Raw genomic sequence first — 17760 nt, forward strand, 5'->3', positions numbered from 1 at the left:
TTTCAGGCTTCTTGCAAGTTACAATAACAACCATAAAATAACTCGGCAAAACTCATACTCCTCCCTTTCTGCTTAGATTCCAAAATTACAATTCAAATTTTTACAACATGCTTGTGAAATAACAAGGAAGTGGGTGAAATGACATAACCACTCTTCACTCAGGAATTCAGTGAGGAAATCAACAGTAGATTTCAGCACTCTTGACTCTCCATCCCATGCTGTGACTTCTAGGGCTTTAGCCTTCAAAAAGCTTGCACCCTTAATAATATATACTACAAGAGGTTCTGCATAAACAGGCTTATTTGTAGTGTGAGAACAGTTAAAAGCTTGTGTCAAAGTTGGAAGAAACCATGTCAACTTCTCTGGTTCTAAATGCAAAGAAGAATTGAAATAGAATAATAGAATAATAAAAATGAAAGAAAATAAATAGGTACATGCTAACACATATACACATGTGCATTTGTGTGTATATACATATATATAGAATCATATAATAATAGAATAGTTAGGGTTGGAAAGGACCTTAAGATCATCTGTTTCCAACCCCCCTGCCATGGGCCGGGACACCTCACACTGAACCATATCACCCAAGACTCTGTCCAACATGGCCTTGAACACTACCAGATATGGAGCATTCACTACCTCCTGGGCAACCCACTCCAAGTGCCTCACCACCCTTACAGTAAAAAGCATCTTCCTTATATCCGATCTAAACTTCCCCATTCAAGATTTCAACCATTACCCCTTGTCCTGTCACTACAGTCCCTAATGAATAGTCCCTCCCCTGCATCCCTATAGGCCCCCTTCAGATACTGGAAGGCTGCTATGAGGTCTCCATGCAACCTTCTCTTCTCCACGCTGAACAGCCCCAACTTTCTCAGCCTGTCTTCATATGGGAGGTGCTCCAGTCCCCTGATCATCCTCTTGGCCCTCCTCTGGACTTGTTCCAACAGCTCCTTGTCATTTTTATGTTGAGGACACCAGAACTGCAGACAATACTCCAAGTGAGGTCTCAAGAGAGCAGAGTGGAGGGGCAGGATCACCTCCTTTGACCTGCTGGTCACGCTCCTCTTGATGCAGCCCAGGATACGGTTGGCTTTCTGGGCTGTGAGTGCACACTGCTGGCTTATGTTCAGTTTCTCATCAACCAACACCCCCAAGTCCTTCTCTGCAGGGCTCCTTGGAATCTCTTCTTTGCCCAACCTGTAGCTGTGCCTGGGATTGCTCCCACCCAGGTGTAGGACCTTGCACTTGGCATGGTTAAACTTCATGAGGTTGGCATCAGCCCACCTCACAAGTGTGTCAAGGTCCCTCTGGATGGCATTCCTTCCCTCTAGCGTATCAACAGAACCACACAGCTTGGTGTCATTGGAAAACTTGCTGAGGGCACACTCAATCCCACTGTCCATGTCAGCGACAAAGATGTTGAACAAGACCGGTCCTAACATCAATCCCTGATGGACACCACTTATTTTTGCTCTCCAGCTGGACGTTGAGCCATTGACCACAACTGTTTGTGTGTGGCCATCCAGCCAGTTCTTTATCCACCGAATGCTCCACCTATCAAATTGATGACACTCCAATTTAGAGACAAGGATGTTGTGTGGGACAGTGTCGAACACTTTGCACAAGTCCAGGTAGATGACGTCAACTGCTCCACCCCTGTCCATCAGTTCCGTAGCCCCATCTTAGAAGGCCACCAAATAGGCTAGGCAAGATTTCCCCTTAGTGAAGCCATGCTGGCTGTCACCAAGCACCTTGTTTTTCATGTGCCTTAGCACGTCTTCCAGGAGAATCTGCTCCCAGATTTTGCCAGGCACAGAGGTGAGACTGACTGGTCTGTAATTCCCCGGGTCATCCATTTTCCCCTTCTTCAAAATGGGGGTTATATTTCCCTTTTTCCAATCATTGGGAACTTCACCTGACTGCCATGATTTTTTGAAATATGCTGGACAGTGTCTTAGCAACTTCATTTGCCAGCTCCTTCAGGACCGGTGGATGGATTTCATCAGGTCACATGGACTTGTGCATGTTCTGGTTCTTAAGATGACCTCGAACCAGATGCTCTCCTGCGGTGGCTCAAGGTCTTCATTCTCACAGTCCCTGCGTTTGCCTTCCAAGACTTGGGTGGTGTGGTCAGAGCATTTCCCAGTGAAGACTGAAGCAAAGAAGCCATTCAGAACCTCAGCCCTCTCCAAATCCAGGGTAGCCAGTTCTCCTGATAGCTTCTGGAGAGGACCTACATTGTCCATAATCTGTCTTTTATTCTCTATGTACCTATAGAATATCTTCCTGTTATCCTTAACATCCCTTGCCAAGTTTAATTCTAACTGGGCCTTAGCTTTCCTAACCTGGTCCCTAGCTTCCCGGACAACATCCCTGTATTCTTCCCAGGCCACCTGTCCTTGCTTCCACCTTTTATAAGCCTCTTCTTTCCTTTGAAATTTCCTCAGCAGCTCCTTATCCATCCAAGGAGGTCTCCTGGCTCTCCTGCTGCACTTCCTTCTAGCTGAGATGCCACACTCCTGAGCCTGTAGCAGGTTATCCTTGAATATCAACCAACAAACTTGGGCCCCCTGCCCTCTAGGGCTATATCCCATGGAACCTTGCTAAGCAGGTTCCTGAAGAGGCCAAATTCTGCTCTCTTGAAGTCCAGGGCAGTGAGTTTGCTGCATGTTCTTCTCACTGTCCTGAGGATCTCAAAGTTGACCATCTCATGATCGCTGCAAACAGGGCTGCCCTGGAGAGTCACGTTTGCAAGGAGCCCTTCCCTGTTGGTGAGCACGAGGTCAAGCAGGGCACCTCTCCTTGTCGGGTCCTCTATTACTTGCAGAAGGAAGTTGTCTTCCACACAATCGAAAAACCTCCTGGACTGCTTGTGCTGGGCCGTACCATCCCTCCAACAGATATCAGGGTGGTTGAAGTCCCCCATGAGAACAAGGGCCTGTGAGAGTGAGGCTGTTCTTATCTGTCTGTCGAGTGCTTCATCCACAGGTTCCTCTTGATCAGGCAGTCTGTAACATATCCCCACAGTAATGTGTCCCATAACCGATTTCCCCTTAACCCTGACCCACAAACTCTCTGTTTTGGAAATCTGTCCCCAGACAGAGTTCCATACTCTCCAGCCTATCCCTAACATAAATAGCAATTCCCCCTCCCAGCCTGCCAGGCCTGTCTTTTCTAAAGAGCCTGTAACCTTCCATTCCAACACTCCAGTCATAGGAGCCATCCCACCATGTTCCTGTGATGCCTATTATTTCATACCCCCATAGACATGCACACATCTCTAATTCCTCTTGTTTGTTCCCCATGCTACGGGCATTTGTATAGAGGCATCTGAGCCGAGCTCTGAATATGTATATATACACATATAAATATACATGCAGAAATATGTATATATATGTTAAGCTTGAAAGCTCACAATAATACCCACTGTATAACTTCACTATACTCTCACATTCAAATAGCTGTCCTTTTATGTGAAGCGATAGAAACTAGACTCAAAATAAATTACAGCTTGTCCTTTCTAAGGGCCCAATATTTTAAGCTAGTGAATAGAAATTGGGAGTGAGCCTGGGGAATTCAGAATGATCTTTACAGTATAGGCTATAGAGTGGGGTGCTCATGCAAATGTGGTATTGATATTTCTGGGTGGGTCCTGAAAGACAGGAATACCTCAACTACTGGGTCTCCGGTGAGCTAATGGGAAAATAAGTGAATTTTATTTATGCGCAGTATAACTACATAATTACAAATGGTGGTGCAGTTCTCTTATTGAAAAGGTAGTGAAGGGAAAACAACATGAAATAATTCATATTACATAATAAGATTATAGTACTAATGGTGGCAATGTAAGCAGTTGATAACTGACCTATCTAGGACTTTTCATTACTTGTTTTCTAGGTCCCTGCAGAGGATAAAAGTAGTATTATCCTAACCACATAATCAGATGCTTTTCGGGAGTTATTTATGGGGTGTTCTTGTCTTAGAGCTAGTGCTTAACTCACTCGGATGTTAAAATCACAACGTTATTTTCTGTTTCCACTTTGAAATTACTTTGAGAATACAAAGCCTTTGCAGAAGTGCAAAATCTTATTACTATCAGTTCATCATCATTCACAATGAGCCCTCCTCTTTCTGTGAAACCATTGGAGGTAAAATTATTGCCAGACATATCACAGAGATGTGAAGGTGAGGGAATGGAAAGATGTAAAGATAATGCAAAGAGTATAATTTGGATGGCAGCAAGTTTTTTAATTCCAGATTACCTTTATCTGTCTAATTATTAAGAATAGCTACATTCCTATTCATTTCCTTGTGCTGCATCAAGGCCATGCCTGTAATGCTGTGTGAGCTATTTGTGAAACAATCAGTAGGGTGGAATCCAATTGCCAGAGCTGTGAGTGGAGTTTCAAGTGGTTGCAGAAAAGTGCAGGTGGTCAACACTGAAAAAGTGTCATTGTCAAGCATTTTACCTCATTTATAAGTTGTACAAGAAAACCATTATGGCAATGAATCCCTCAGCCCTTAAGGCCATGAAGTGGGGAGGGTATTGCTGAGCAGGTTGCAGGAAATTAATTATGTGCTGGCAGGCAATTCATTATAAGCAGTGTGAAGATGAGTGTTTTTTTTTTTTTTTACTTTTTTCTTTTTTTTTTTAAATAGGAGTGATTCAAATGAAGGTGTTAATGTAAACTGGTTCATAATAACAGTAACGAGATTTCTACAAATGTGCATGTGCGCTTTGGTGTTATTTTCAGTTATTTTGCAATCACTCTTCTTCAGGTGGCATAAACTGTATATATATGTGAAACACAGTTGTTCCTGTAATAATCCAGTATTCCTTATGATTATTTCAGTGGTGGCTATAGAGGGCTTTAAGCTGGACTGTCCTACAGAAATGGGCCAGTGTTGGCTTGTGCTCAAAAATAATAGGAAGCTGAATTTTCCATTTTTGCTTGCATTGCCCTATGTGATATAGTACACAATTTAGGACACTGGAGTCTAAAAATAGACCTGGGCTTCTTCCAAGAGAGTCAGAATGCAGTAACCCTCTTAAAATGCCTTTCTGCAATATAAAGCAAAGGTAAACATTCAAGTAGGGCTCTTTGAATGTAAATATTTTCTAGTAGAGTCTAAGGGATTCGGGTCTCAGAATGACAAAAAAAAAACCCAACCCAACACAAAGACCCAAAAAACCAAATCCAGCAAAACCAAAACAAAATCTAGAGAGAGAAATGAGCAGTATAATTCTTGCTTCTAATTTTATTTTTGAAGAATTTTGTAAGCAAGTTTTTCACTAAATTCAGGGTTTTATTTAAAAGCCAACAAAAACAGGTTTTAAAAGTTATCATGCTGCAATAAAAATAAATAAACAATTTCCGTGTAGACTTTCAGTTGTTAAATTATTTTATGTCAAAAGCTAAGAAATGAAATACTTCTAAATATAGTTCATTGGAATTTTCTTATCAGTTAATTTTTTAGAAGCTCTACACTTAAGAGCACCATAGTAACAGCTCTACAAGCTGATTCTTCATTACAGATATCCACTGAGAGCTTCACTGAAGACATTTCCTTTGGGATCAGAGAGACTAAAAATCAATTCTGATAATATTAGAACAAATTTAAAGAGCAAAAAAGCCTTAGAAAGTATGTGATGAATAAATAAGGAGATCTTTATACCCTGTGTAATCTCTTTCACCTCTTTTCTTCTTTGTTGTGCTGTAAACAAATGCTTTCTGGTTGGAAATGTTAACAGCATTTCATTCCTTCAGAAGGTTTTGTAAAACTGGGGCTGAATCATTCACTCTGAATTATGCAAGCATTTAAGGTACACAAGTATTTAAGTTACTGAGCTACCAGTATTTACAAAGCAGACTGTGAGAAGGTCAAAGTAATGAAGATATTGATGACATCTATGCCAATCATTTCGGTCTGGGGTACATTTTCCTTGTAGGCTTAAATGTGTGCTTATGGGTGAATTAGAATATCATTTACCTCCTATGAAGATAGCCTGAGGGATATGATGATGAAGGCAGCATGCTAAGCAGAAGTCCAGCCATAGCTCCAAACCCCCAGCCTAATGAAGGGGGACTCTGTTTTACATAGCTGAAGCGACCTCACTCTGCAGCCTCCTGCTCCAACACCAACAAAGTCTACCCCAAGCCTTTTGATTTAACTTATTGTTTTTATTAAATGAGGTTGTCCTAATTATGTGCTATCAACAATTAAGAAATGTATCATGTGCTGCAGACCAGCTCAGTGCTCCTGGAGGGGTGCCAGAAGAGGTGTCACACTCCACACCACCTCGTCGTCAGCTGCAGATCTCCTTTTGCAGTACCAGCAGCAGCTGTGCTAGACAAAATAATCTGAATTCTCAGATGTACTTTTCCTTTAGGAAACAGCTCACAGTGAATAACATTTAAGGTACAGAGTGCCACTAAAGCTGAGCGTGGCTCTGCTGGGAAAACAATGCATTAAATGTTTTCTGAAAATAAGGCACAAATTTGCCATCATTTCTTACTTTAACAGTCAGTCTTCCATCCTGCCTTTTACACTTAGTCCAGAATGACAGCCAGAAAAGACCTGCCAGCCTTGAAGTTGTCTGCAGGATGCTCAGGAATGCATTGCAGCCTGTATGCGTGCCTTATAGCAGGACACAGCATCAGCTGGGGTGTCAGCACTTCTGATGGCAGACCTGCAGAAACAGGGGAAGGGTGGTTGTCACTTATCTCACTTTCTCCAAATGTTTCTTTGCTTCACTTTTTAGCACTGTTTTGTCCAAAAGGAGAATGAGATACAGTCTTCCTGATGCACTCCACAAAGAGCTTGTTCTGCAGTGTCTGGAACCGGATGAAGCCCTGTTGAGACAGGGAACTGCTGGTTTGGGATGCATGGAGGGTGTGACTTCCCAGCTTGCTGAAATCCTGGTGCAGTAGTTTCTGAAAGTACAACTGGCTTCAGAGGGAGAACAACTGAGTCCTTTGTAACCCTGCATGTGAAATCCATGTGCCCGCTGTGGGCCTGGGCCATGGGATAGCTGCGGAGCTGTGAGGGCTGGCTTTGAGGCATTACAGAGCACAAACCCACTCATGCTTGTCCAAAAATTGTGTACAGGTTAACTTTGCAAGCCTGAGCATCACCTGGCAAAGCACTCTACATTTCTGCCAAAGCAGATATTATCTTTCCTGGAGCTTACCTAAATCTGGTGTAAAGAAATAAGATTCCTAGTGTATCGCATAGCTTAAAAAACAGGTATGAGCACAACCCCAGGGAAGAGGAACACAGGGTATGGGGGGTTGGAACAGGAATCTCTGAGGCTGGCTTTGTTGCTAGAGTGAATGGCACTGTGCCTAACTCTGCACACCTACTAGTAGAAAATGCTATACTAACTCTGATAAGCTCTGGATATAGTAGTTTGTGCAAGTGAAATAACGATGTCAAGGACAATCTGGTATCCAGTTTACAGTGAAGCCCTGTGTACCTGGTGGCTGCACTGAGATTTGAGTTATCTGTTGCACACTAGGCTGTAGGTAGGTTGGCTGTTTTTATCAGCAAGGTGCCCAAACCCAAAGTGCTGTACGTGTTTCAGGGTGCTCCCGCCCTGGAGGTGCTCAGCCCCCTTCAAAGTCAATGGTCCTTGCTCTATTGAATATGCAGTCAGGTGAAAGATTGATTCAACAAAGAAGTAGAAGATGATTACAAAATCAGTTTGAAGTGCATTTTGTCTTTTCAAAGCCAGGTTGGATGGGGCTTGGAGCAACCTGATTTAGCGGAAGGTGTCCCTCTCTGTGGCAGGGGGTTGGAACTGGATGGGCCTTAAGGTCCCTTCCAACTCTGTGATTCTGTGCTAATTCACTGTTTTATGAATTAAAGAATAATGTTGAAATGATTATTTCTTCAAGGACTGCAGGAAATGCAGGTTACTCTGTCTCCTTCAAAGGGTGAAGAGATATTTGAAAAATAAAAAAAACCTTTAAAATGCCTATGAGGTTTTTAAAATGGGTGTATGCAAAAGTTAGATTCAAAGAAAAGACCTGAAAGGGAAGTTATAGATGCTGCACACAATTTTATTTTAATACTATTTAATGTTGGTTGGAGCAGTGAAGAGTAAAATCTGGATTTTAAACCCTGTTTTGACTTAGTCTCTATACAACCTCCTATAAAGAAAGGGTTACTAATATTTAACATTTCTATATTCTACTTGGAGATATAATCTATATCTGGTGAGATACTGCCATAATTAAGCAAAAACCCAAATGAGTAGTAACAGTTATACCAGCAGTTCAATACCAGAGTGGCCTCTAAATGATGTAACATTAATATTTTCTAATTATTAAATAATTATTTAATATGATTTTTCAGGATATAATTTTGCAGTCCCACTCATCTGGACATCTGAAAACACATCTCAAAAAATTCATTATTTTAATAAGGAATGAATGAGGATTCAGAATATACCAAGAAATAGTGCAGTATATACTGTAAAATAAATATAATAAAATAAGGGAAAAGAAATAATAGCAAGATGTGGAATTGCCCGAAGTCATGGTTCGTTTCTCCTAACTCCATTTTTAGTTCTTGACACATATAAAGGTGTTGTAATACCTCATGTGAGCTCAGAGGGATGGTTAAGTAACGTTGAGACACAACTTCAGTACCTACAGCCAAGTACCCTGTGCAGTTTTCCAGAATTGTACACAAGAAATTACTAATTGCTGAGCAGCAAGAACTTAGAGGCGCAGGACCATGTCAGCACTTTCACCACAAAATCACCATTGTTCATCAGACAGAGAAAAGGTTTGAGTCATTTGAGTCTGAGAGAGTGGCAACCATACAAGATGGAAAATAAAAGGAAAGCTTCCAGCCATTTTCTTGGTTAGAAACATTAGTGCCAAAGAAAAAGGAAATTTGTCACTTTTCCCACACTTTTAAAAGCCTTGAAATAAAAACACAGTGTTGGCTATCGTCATACTCCGAGCCTACAGAACAGAAAACTGAGTGTAGCTCCATCATTATGTGAAAATGAGGCAATAGTGGGTTATGGCCCTTCACAAAAAGCTTTTGGAGTGGGTGACCCTGTGCAGAACAAGCAGGACAGGACTGAGTAAGGGCAGCCTTTTCACCTGGGGCTGAGGTACCTCTATACTGGCTCTTGTTATTTAGGGTCAGAAGACTTCTGCTGAAGCTGGACACTGCTAGTGGGAGTGCATGGATCAAAACCACGTAATTATTTTGGGGCCCTTTGCACCACTGTGGATTGGTTATGTTCTCACCCACAGGCAGCTGTTTGAGTTGGAAGTCTACTCTGAAGCCAGTTGTCAACTGTATATCACTTCCCTGGACAGTGGGAAACATTATTTGCTGCTTCTTGGTTATCATTTTGGGTTTGGCAGAAGGTGAATTGCCACATGTATGGCTGTGTAAGGTCAACTACAAGGTTGCTAGAGGGGAACTATTCATCAGGTACTGTAGCAATAGGACAAGGGGAATGGTTTTACCCCAACAGAGGGGAGATTGTGATGAGCTCTTAGGCAGAAGTGAGGTGGTGAGGCCATGACACAGGTTGCCCAGAGAAGCTGTGACTGCGCCATCGCTGGCAGTGTTCAAGGCCAGGCTGAATGGGGCTTGGAGTAACCTGGCCTAGTGGAAGGTGTTCCTGCCCATAACAGGCAGTTGGAACTGGATGAGCTTTAAGTTTGTTTTCACCTGAAACCAGTCTGGGATACTATGAACTACTATTGTGGTTTAAACCCAACCACACAGTCTCTCTCACCACCCCTGCCCTCCCCCACTCCCCCCCCCCCCCCCTTTGCTTCTCCTCCCCCTCTCTGCTCCTGGAGGGATGAGGAGGAGAATCTAAAGAATATAACTCCCTCAGGCTGAGATAAGAACAGTCCAGTAACTAAGGTATAACACAAATCACTACTCCTACCACCAATAATAACAGTGATAAGGGAAATAACAAGGGAAGAGAATATGATACCACCAGCCGAAACGAGGCAGACCCAGAAGGCCATTGAGGAACACGAGCCAGATCAATTTCATGATCAATGCTTCTATTGTATTGCAAGTCATTAACATAAAGTACAATGGGACAAGAACCTTAGCCCAAGCCCCACACTTGAAAAACACTAACACAGCAAATACCGGCTCTAAGTAAGGTATGATATACTGAAACTGTGAGATCAAGAGCAACAACTGTGAGAGCCAATAAATCAGCATTGTGACGAGTGACTATAAATCTGGTCAGATCTGTTGTTTTCTCAACACCCCATGCCCCACATTTGGTGCCAAAAAGAACTGTCGTGGTTTAAACCCAACCACACAGTCTCTCTCTCACCCCCTCCCCATTTTTTAACCTCCCCCCTCCCCCCCCCCCCAGAGGGATGGGGAGGAGAATTGAAAGAATGTAACTCCCACGGGTTGAAATAAGAAGAGTCCAGTAACTGATGTATAACACAAACCACTACTGGTACCACCAATAATAATAATGATAAGGGAAATAACAAGGGAAGAGAATATGATACGACCCACCAAAACGAGCATGATCCAGAAGAGAGTGAGCCGGGTAACTCCTAGTTACCTCCCTGGTAACGTGCTATGGCATGGAATACCTCTTTGGTTAGTCTGGGTCAAGTGTCCTGTCTCTGCTTCCACCTGGCCTCCCCTCCTCCTGGCAGAGCATGAGACTCATAAAGTCCTTGGTCAGAGCAAACATTACTGAGCAACAACTAAAAGCATCAGTGTTATCAGCTCTGTTCCCAGACTGAAAGTCAAAACACAACACTGCACCAACTACTAAGAAGGAGAAAAATTGACTGCTAATGTTAAATCCAGGACAACTATGTCCTGCAGGAAGAAGCAGGCGACTTCAGTGTTACATGATGATCCAGTATGAGTGAGCAGCACATGCCTCCTCAAGGAATAAGGCTGGTACAAATGGCTAGAGGATAAAATCCATCAAATCACTTCTAAATAAAGGTGTTGAGCTGTTATACTAAGCATCACATGCAAAAAAATATCTCTGTAAACACTTCTATCCAGAATACAAACATGAAGCCAGCCATGGTCTGCAGAGGAAGCTTCAGATGCTGTATTTCTGTTTTGTTTTGTTTTTTTTTTTTTTCTGGGTTTCTCCGTGGACTGAGCTATACAGTGTCACAACCATTAGCTTGCCCTCCCCATTTAGCTCTCCAATGAGGTGTGAATACCTTAGTACTGATGCACAGTCCATTTTCACTGGTGTTTCATCTGTGTTTTGTCATCCTGGGAGAAATGAGTCTTTGGGCATTTATGAGGACTGCTGTGAAGAGGATAGGCATGTTTCCTCCTCTTTTTGTCATGAGGTGTCATGGGGTTCCTCTTTCATGCTGTGCCAACCCAATTTCAGTGAGTCTTGGGATAAGTATGAAGAAGTATGCTGTGTTTTTGTTAGGGTTGGCTTTGTGACTTTGCACTTTCAGGGATATGTGAGCCTGAGCAAAGGCTAAATCATGGGTGCACAGAAGCAGTGAAGTAACTTAGTGAAGAAAAAGCCCCTTCTGACTTTCCTTTTCACATATTTTGAAAGAGAAGGAGTAAGGTTTCTCTCTCATGCTACTTTAACATTGTTAACAAGGTGACTGATATCAACACAGTGAAACCCAGAGAGGAATAGCAGAGGTAGCTGCCATTAACAGATATCGTTGGCTTGACAGGACAAACACAACCCACAGACCTTCCTGCAGCTGAAAACCACTGCTGTCCCTGAATGTGTGGCATTAGGTGTCCTGGGGAAGAGTTTTACAAACCCACCCTCTGATCAGACTTGGGATGTAATGGGGTATAGCATTTCTTCTGTACAACGTGAGCTGCCCTTTTGCCTTTAGTCCTTTGAGCAAGAGTTACTGGTAGCTATTGTATGACAGTGGGTGTCTGTAAAGCAAGTATCATAAACTTAGTTTTATCCTAAAATTGACTATAGCTTTATTTAGAGGAAAAATAAAAGTCAGCTTTAAATAAGATGGTATGCTCCTGGAATGCTGCTTCCCCTCCTTTCAGAACACCTCCTAGCCTCTGCTCATCTTTCAGGGAAGCTCTCCATTCACCAAGCCCTATCTCCTCTGAGACTAAAGCAGCTCAATGATGTCTTTACAAAAAACTTGCTTTCATCTCAGACCATACACAAACAACTGGGCTAAACTGCCATAGGTGGTATTGCTGGTTCTGAAAAGCTCTGCTGGAATAACATGATCCCTAAAGCAATTTAGTTGGAAGAGTCAGGGCTTTGCTTGTCATATCTGCAAGAACCTTATCTTCCAGTACACTGCTGTTTGCTGTGTGTGGCTGCTGTAGTCCCAATAGTAAGTCTACTGTAACAGTCAAGCAGTTGCCACTGTCTGCCTCTTCACTAATTACCATTGCTTTTTATATGGAGAAGATGTGTGTTGCATGGGCTGCAAACATGCTTTAGTCAAAAGTCTTGCAGTCCTTTGTTCATACATTTAGAATGAGTTGGGTGTTGCATGTGTCTGCTGGCTCCCAGGAGGCTTCTTAGCAGGTGATATGTCTCTGTTTTCCCATAGGAATTCCACAGAAACACTTGCTGTGTAATGTAATACTGTGCTGTTCCCTCTCCAAGTCTATAATTTACTGTTGTGTGGAAAAAAAAAGTAGGGTTGCTTTACTACAGTTGTGTACTACTTAATTAATTAGTAGTTAATATATTTAATTTATTATCCGGTTAAAAGGGGAGCAGTAGGACAGCAATGCAAATCAGTCCTGCTCCAATAAACAAAGGCACTTGTACATTCCCACCTTGTGTGGATAACCTCATATACATCTCCCTTAAAATCACAGAGGTTTCAGGAGTACTGGGGTGCATCTGTATCCACTGACACAACAAACTCAAGCTGTCGGGTGAGACTTGAATCCAGCAGGAATGGAAATCTTTAACCATTGCTTAGGTCATGGAAAAAGATTGAGCTTTCAGATGTCTGTTCCTGTGCACACAACAACTGCATGCCTCCTCAGCCTCCATCCCCTCCCCCTGCCCCCAAGCAGTGGCAGTGCAGGCAGTTCCTAGCCCTTGATTCCTGATATGCCAACATATGTTGGCAAAGCTCCTCTTTGCACAAAGTTAGATTTCTCTTGGGAGCAGGTTTCACTGGTCTGAGAAAGTAACAGTCTGTTCCCTACTTCCCTCTTCTATATCTGAGTATATGCCCCTCCTGCATCCTGTTCATTGGCTCTGACATATGTACCATATCTGAAGCCATGACATGCAGCCAAGCTTCAGAACTGCCCCTTGTCCAAATGCCCGTACAATTTTAGTGCCATGTTTGACAGCAAGTTTTGGAGAAGGAATGATAAAAGCCTAAGTAAACCAAAGGTTTTAATGTGGATATTTGTCTCTGTGGCTTTGGGAAAGCCAGCAGGGTGTTATGTGTTTTGTATTTCTAGGTCTGTAAAACTGCGATGCTCTCTATGTGTACTTGTAGACAACAGCGGGCAGCACATATGTGTGATCACTACATGCACAGTTTGAGATACGGTACGTTGTACTGCTCATGGTCAGCCTTCAGTTCCAGCTGATCCTGTCCTTACCCTAAGACCAGCTCTTCCACTATACAAGGAATAATATGCAGAGGTTAAGTGCCAGCTTTTATTCAGGAATGCCCTCCTCCTCTCAGCTGTTGGTGTTCTGTCATGGTCAATCTCCTTGGGCCTTCTACCTCTTTAAAGCGTATTAGGGAAGTATTTCATTAAAATGCTGCAATTTCTTTATGTCAATTTGCTTTCAAAAGCAGTGTGGGGATAGCTGGATTTGTGCTTACTCTTCTGGACGCTCTGCTAAAAGCAGCGTCTTCCTTACCTGTATTTCCAGCATCACTTTATTCCATATCAGTTAGTAATGATAAATATTACTGACCAATAATTAGAAATATTGTTGTGCCGTCAGTAAACTGCATCACAGTGATGATGCAGTTTAATAGGTAACTGAAATATAGCTGGATTAGAGCACAGTTCTGTGTAGAAAATACCTCTGCATTGTGGTAATGCTGTATGGCAGGATGCAAAGCTAAAATTCACATCAATGTTATGGAGTCATAGGAAAAGAGAGTAGGTAACAACAGAGGCGGCTACACTGATGAAAAAGTGCAGAATCACTTGCTCTTGGAAAATCTACAGCTTCCTCAAATGAGGGATTTAGTTATGGCAGTGGAATTAGTTTCTGATAAATGTAGACTAAGTGGGTTCACAAATTTGGCTTGTCAAAATAAGGCATAAGCAAACACCTCATGCTGGTTTCAAAGATCTTGTGGGGAGATTAGCTGGTGCTTATAAAGTGACTGAGGAGGGCAGAAAGGGAAGAGAAAGAGACTTCTTTGAAAACTTCAGCAGAGCTCCAAGCCCTGATGAGCAGCTCCCGTGGCCTGCCAGCATTTTGCTTAGGCTGTGTGAGATTTATTTGGCGCAATGCCTCCTGCTTCCTCTAGCACTTTGAGGGCATGAAGGAAGGTGCGGGCAAGGGAAAACCTTGTCAGATAAAATCTCGCAGAAGGGTTGAAGCTGAGAGAGGAGCTGTACTCTGTGTGCTGCTTGGCCTAAATTCTGCACAGTCAGCTGAACTTGCCAACCTCTGTGTGTGCTCAAAGCTCTGATCACATACAACTAGTGTTTATGCAGGAGTAAGGTGAGGATCGAGGGTGGGTGGGTTTTCTTTTATTTTCCTTTTTATTTTGTAATTATAGAGGTAAATGACATTTCTCCAGTGTCTTGTTAAAGCTGGCAGATCAGTGAACGGATGCTCTCTCAGATTCTGATAAGCAACCAGCAATCAAATGTTTTATTTCCCTAAAAAGGGATATCCATTTTCCTTGCTTTACCTTTTTGAAAGGGTCTGTAAAAGGTCTACGTTTGCAAAATTAACTCAAGACTGTTACTAAAAACCAAAAGCTATATTATCAATCTGACAGTTCTTTGGAACTGACTCCAATTTCCTGATTCAAACTGATTATTGGGAATAAACTCATTGACTTCAGTTGGACTGAGTGTCACAAGCTATTCAGGCTTCACAAGCATATCTGAGTCTGGCCCATGATGGCTCCACCCTTTCTCTGCGCATCAGCCTTATAGAGAGACCTTGTACACTTTTAGCTTTACCAAGCACTTCCAGCATCCCTGGATATACTGTGAAAAACTGTTCAGGCATTTTTGTTACAGCATCCTTTTTCCCCGAAGAGAAATTGGCTGTATTGCAATACATTTTTTTTCCCCTTAAGTAAATAGATATAGTTTATATCTTCTGGCAGGAATAAGAAAGCAAAAATAAAACAAGCCCTCACAATTCTTGGCGAGATCTTCCAGGGTTTGATCCCTTGGCAGAGCTCTGTGGTTTGGATTTCTCCCTTCTCTTAGGATTGTGTGTGCATGCCTCATTTTCTTTGATTTCATAGCACTATTTATGTTTATCTGTTAGCTTTTGTCTCTGTTGCCAGTTCCTTTTCCTTTTTAAGATGCTTCATCTACTTGACTACTAAATGCCCTCTTTTCTGTGCAGTTGGTATACTTTATTTTCTCAGTGTCTTTTCCTCGGGACAAGATTCTGTATAACCCACTTCTGCTACTTTTTCTCCTCTTTTCTGTCTTTCTGTTTCCCAATATCCTTTTTTGCCCCTGTAACTCTGTCAATCCTTGCTTCTACTGCTGCTTTTTGAGAAGCTGTTGTCCTCAAAGTGGAGCTCACTCTTCTTTTTTTTTTCAGATTTTCCTTTTGTCCTGGCTTTGAAACTTTTGCTGTTATTAATAATTCTGTTCTTGGTATAATTATTACTATTTATTTTTGTGTTTTCTTAACAAATCACAGCATTTGGTTTCATCAGATGTTTTGGATCCCATGGAATCATGGAAACCAGTCTTGCTACCGGTTTACAGGAAACTTCCTGATTTTTTCATGAAACTGGCAGTAGCAACAGTATCTCTCAGTAAATTTCCTTCTGAAAAGGGTTTTTGGACCAAAACAGGGAATTTGATGTTTTGACAGCAGATAAGTTATGACAGAATTTCTTAGTGTTATGTTGAAGACCTCTGTGGAAATAGTCCTTCTGGGCTCACTACTGTTTCCTCTGAATTCAGCTATTGATCTCTCCTTGATTGAATAGGAGCAGTGTTGGATCCACAGCAAGGGACCTGGAAAACAGTTTTTAATATGGGTATTTATAAGCCTTTTATAAACTGTAGGAGTTCACAGCTTTGTGAAGCTTGAGGCTGCTGGATTTCTACCCCAGCTGAATCTGAAATGGGGATGGACAGATAGTTAGGGATGCTAATCTTCTCAGCCTTCCTGGTTTAATTTAGTTTTTAGGGGGAAAAAAACCTCTCATTTAGTAATGACAGTGTCTATCTATGGAAATGCACTAATTTAGTGGTCAGCTGCTTTTGCAGAATACAACCTGTATTTTTAGAGCTAATTCAATTTAATTTCACTCCAAAGTGCATTATAAATATTATTCAGATTGGTAGACATTGTTCTAAAAGGCATTTTGACAAATATACTGGATTTAATAGAGTCTAATGGAAATACTTAAACATATATTTATTTTAATTACTGAAAATTAAAAGGAACATCTTAACTTAAACTCTAATTTGATGTTCTGCCAATTCAAGCAAAGATGAATGAGGCACATTAAAAATGAACACAGTTCTTATTTTTATTGGTTATATGGCCACCTTTCTCACTACGTATATCAGTTAGCAAAGTCTGCTTTCAGCAGTGGGAATTTCATTATCACTTCTAATTCTGGTTTTGTAGCACATTAAAGTTTCCAACAGTTAATGACTCTGGTTTATTTCTGTTCAGATTTACCTTTCATGAAAGAACATGGAAGAGGAAAGAAATGACAGTAAGACTGAATTATGAACTCTCAGAAGTTGAGAACAAGAACTGATTGTACTGTGGAAGTTGGATTCACTGCTCTTGATTCATGCTGGGCAGCAGTGATGGCATGCATGAGATTGCTGAAGCAGATGTAGCATGCTTATTACACATGCAGGTTAGAAGATACAGAAAGAAAATGTTTATTCCAGTTTTTATTTTGATATTTTAAGAATATCACAAACACCACTTTAAAAGTCTGTTGGTTACTTGAAAACTGATGACAGGAGTTCCTCACCTTAACTAAAGCTCCTTTCCAGCCTTGGACACCGATTGTCATCCTCTCGACTTTTTTACCAATATTGAACTTTCTTCTTTTCAGCTCTGACTTGTACATTTGAGGCTCAGAGACAGGGTCTCAGGCCCTTTCCAGCAGTGCTGTCACCATGCCCCTGTACTATCCATGCCATTGTCACCCTTATATCTGATGGCTGCCAAAACCAGAACTTCTCAGTTACTTCTCAGGTAGGTACCTGAGGGACTTAGCATCTTTTAGAGGGTCACCCCACTGTGAGACAACTGTAATTATAACTCACAGAGGTGTCACAGCTCTTAATAACATCTTCTGCAAATTGCTTGGAGGTTCCCTGACAAAAGTGATTTCAGTGTGCAAAATACTGCTGCAATGTAAACTATCTAGATAGCAGGGGTCAGTTCTGTCTGTCTATGTTAACCTAACAGCCTGTGCTTCTCCTCTTCCCTTCACCATTTGCCAAAACATATACAGTTTGTTTTTCCTTTGATCCCATGGAGCTGACAGTGACAGATTACTTTGAGTTTGTCATCCTGAACCTTCTCACTTCCCTGGTGAAGTGACCCATGACATGAGAAAGATCTGTAAT

The sequence above is a fragment of the Melopsittacus undulatus genome, chromosome Z, assembly GCF_012275295.1.
Source record: "Melopsittacus undulatus isolate bMelUnd1 chromosome Z, bMelUnd1.mat.Z, whole genome shotgun sequence".
NCBI lineage: Eukaryota > Metazoa > Chordata > Aves > Psittaciformes > Psittaculidae > Melopsittacus > Melopsittacus undulatus.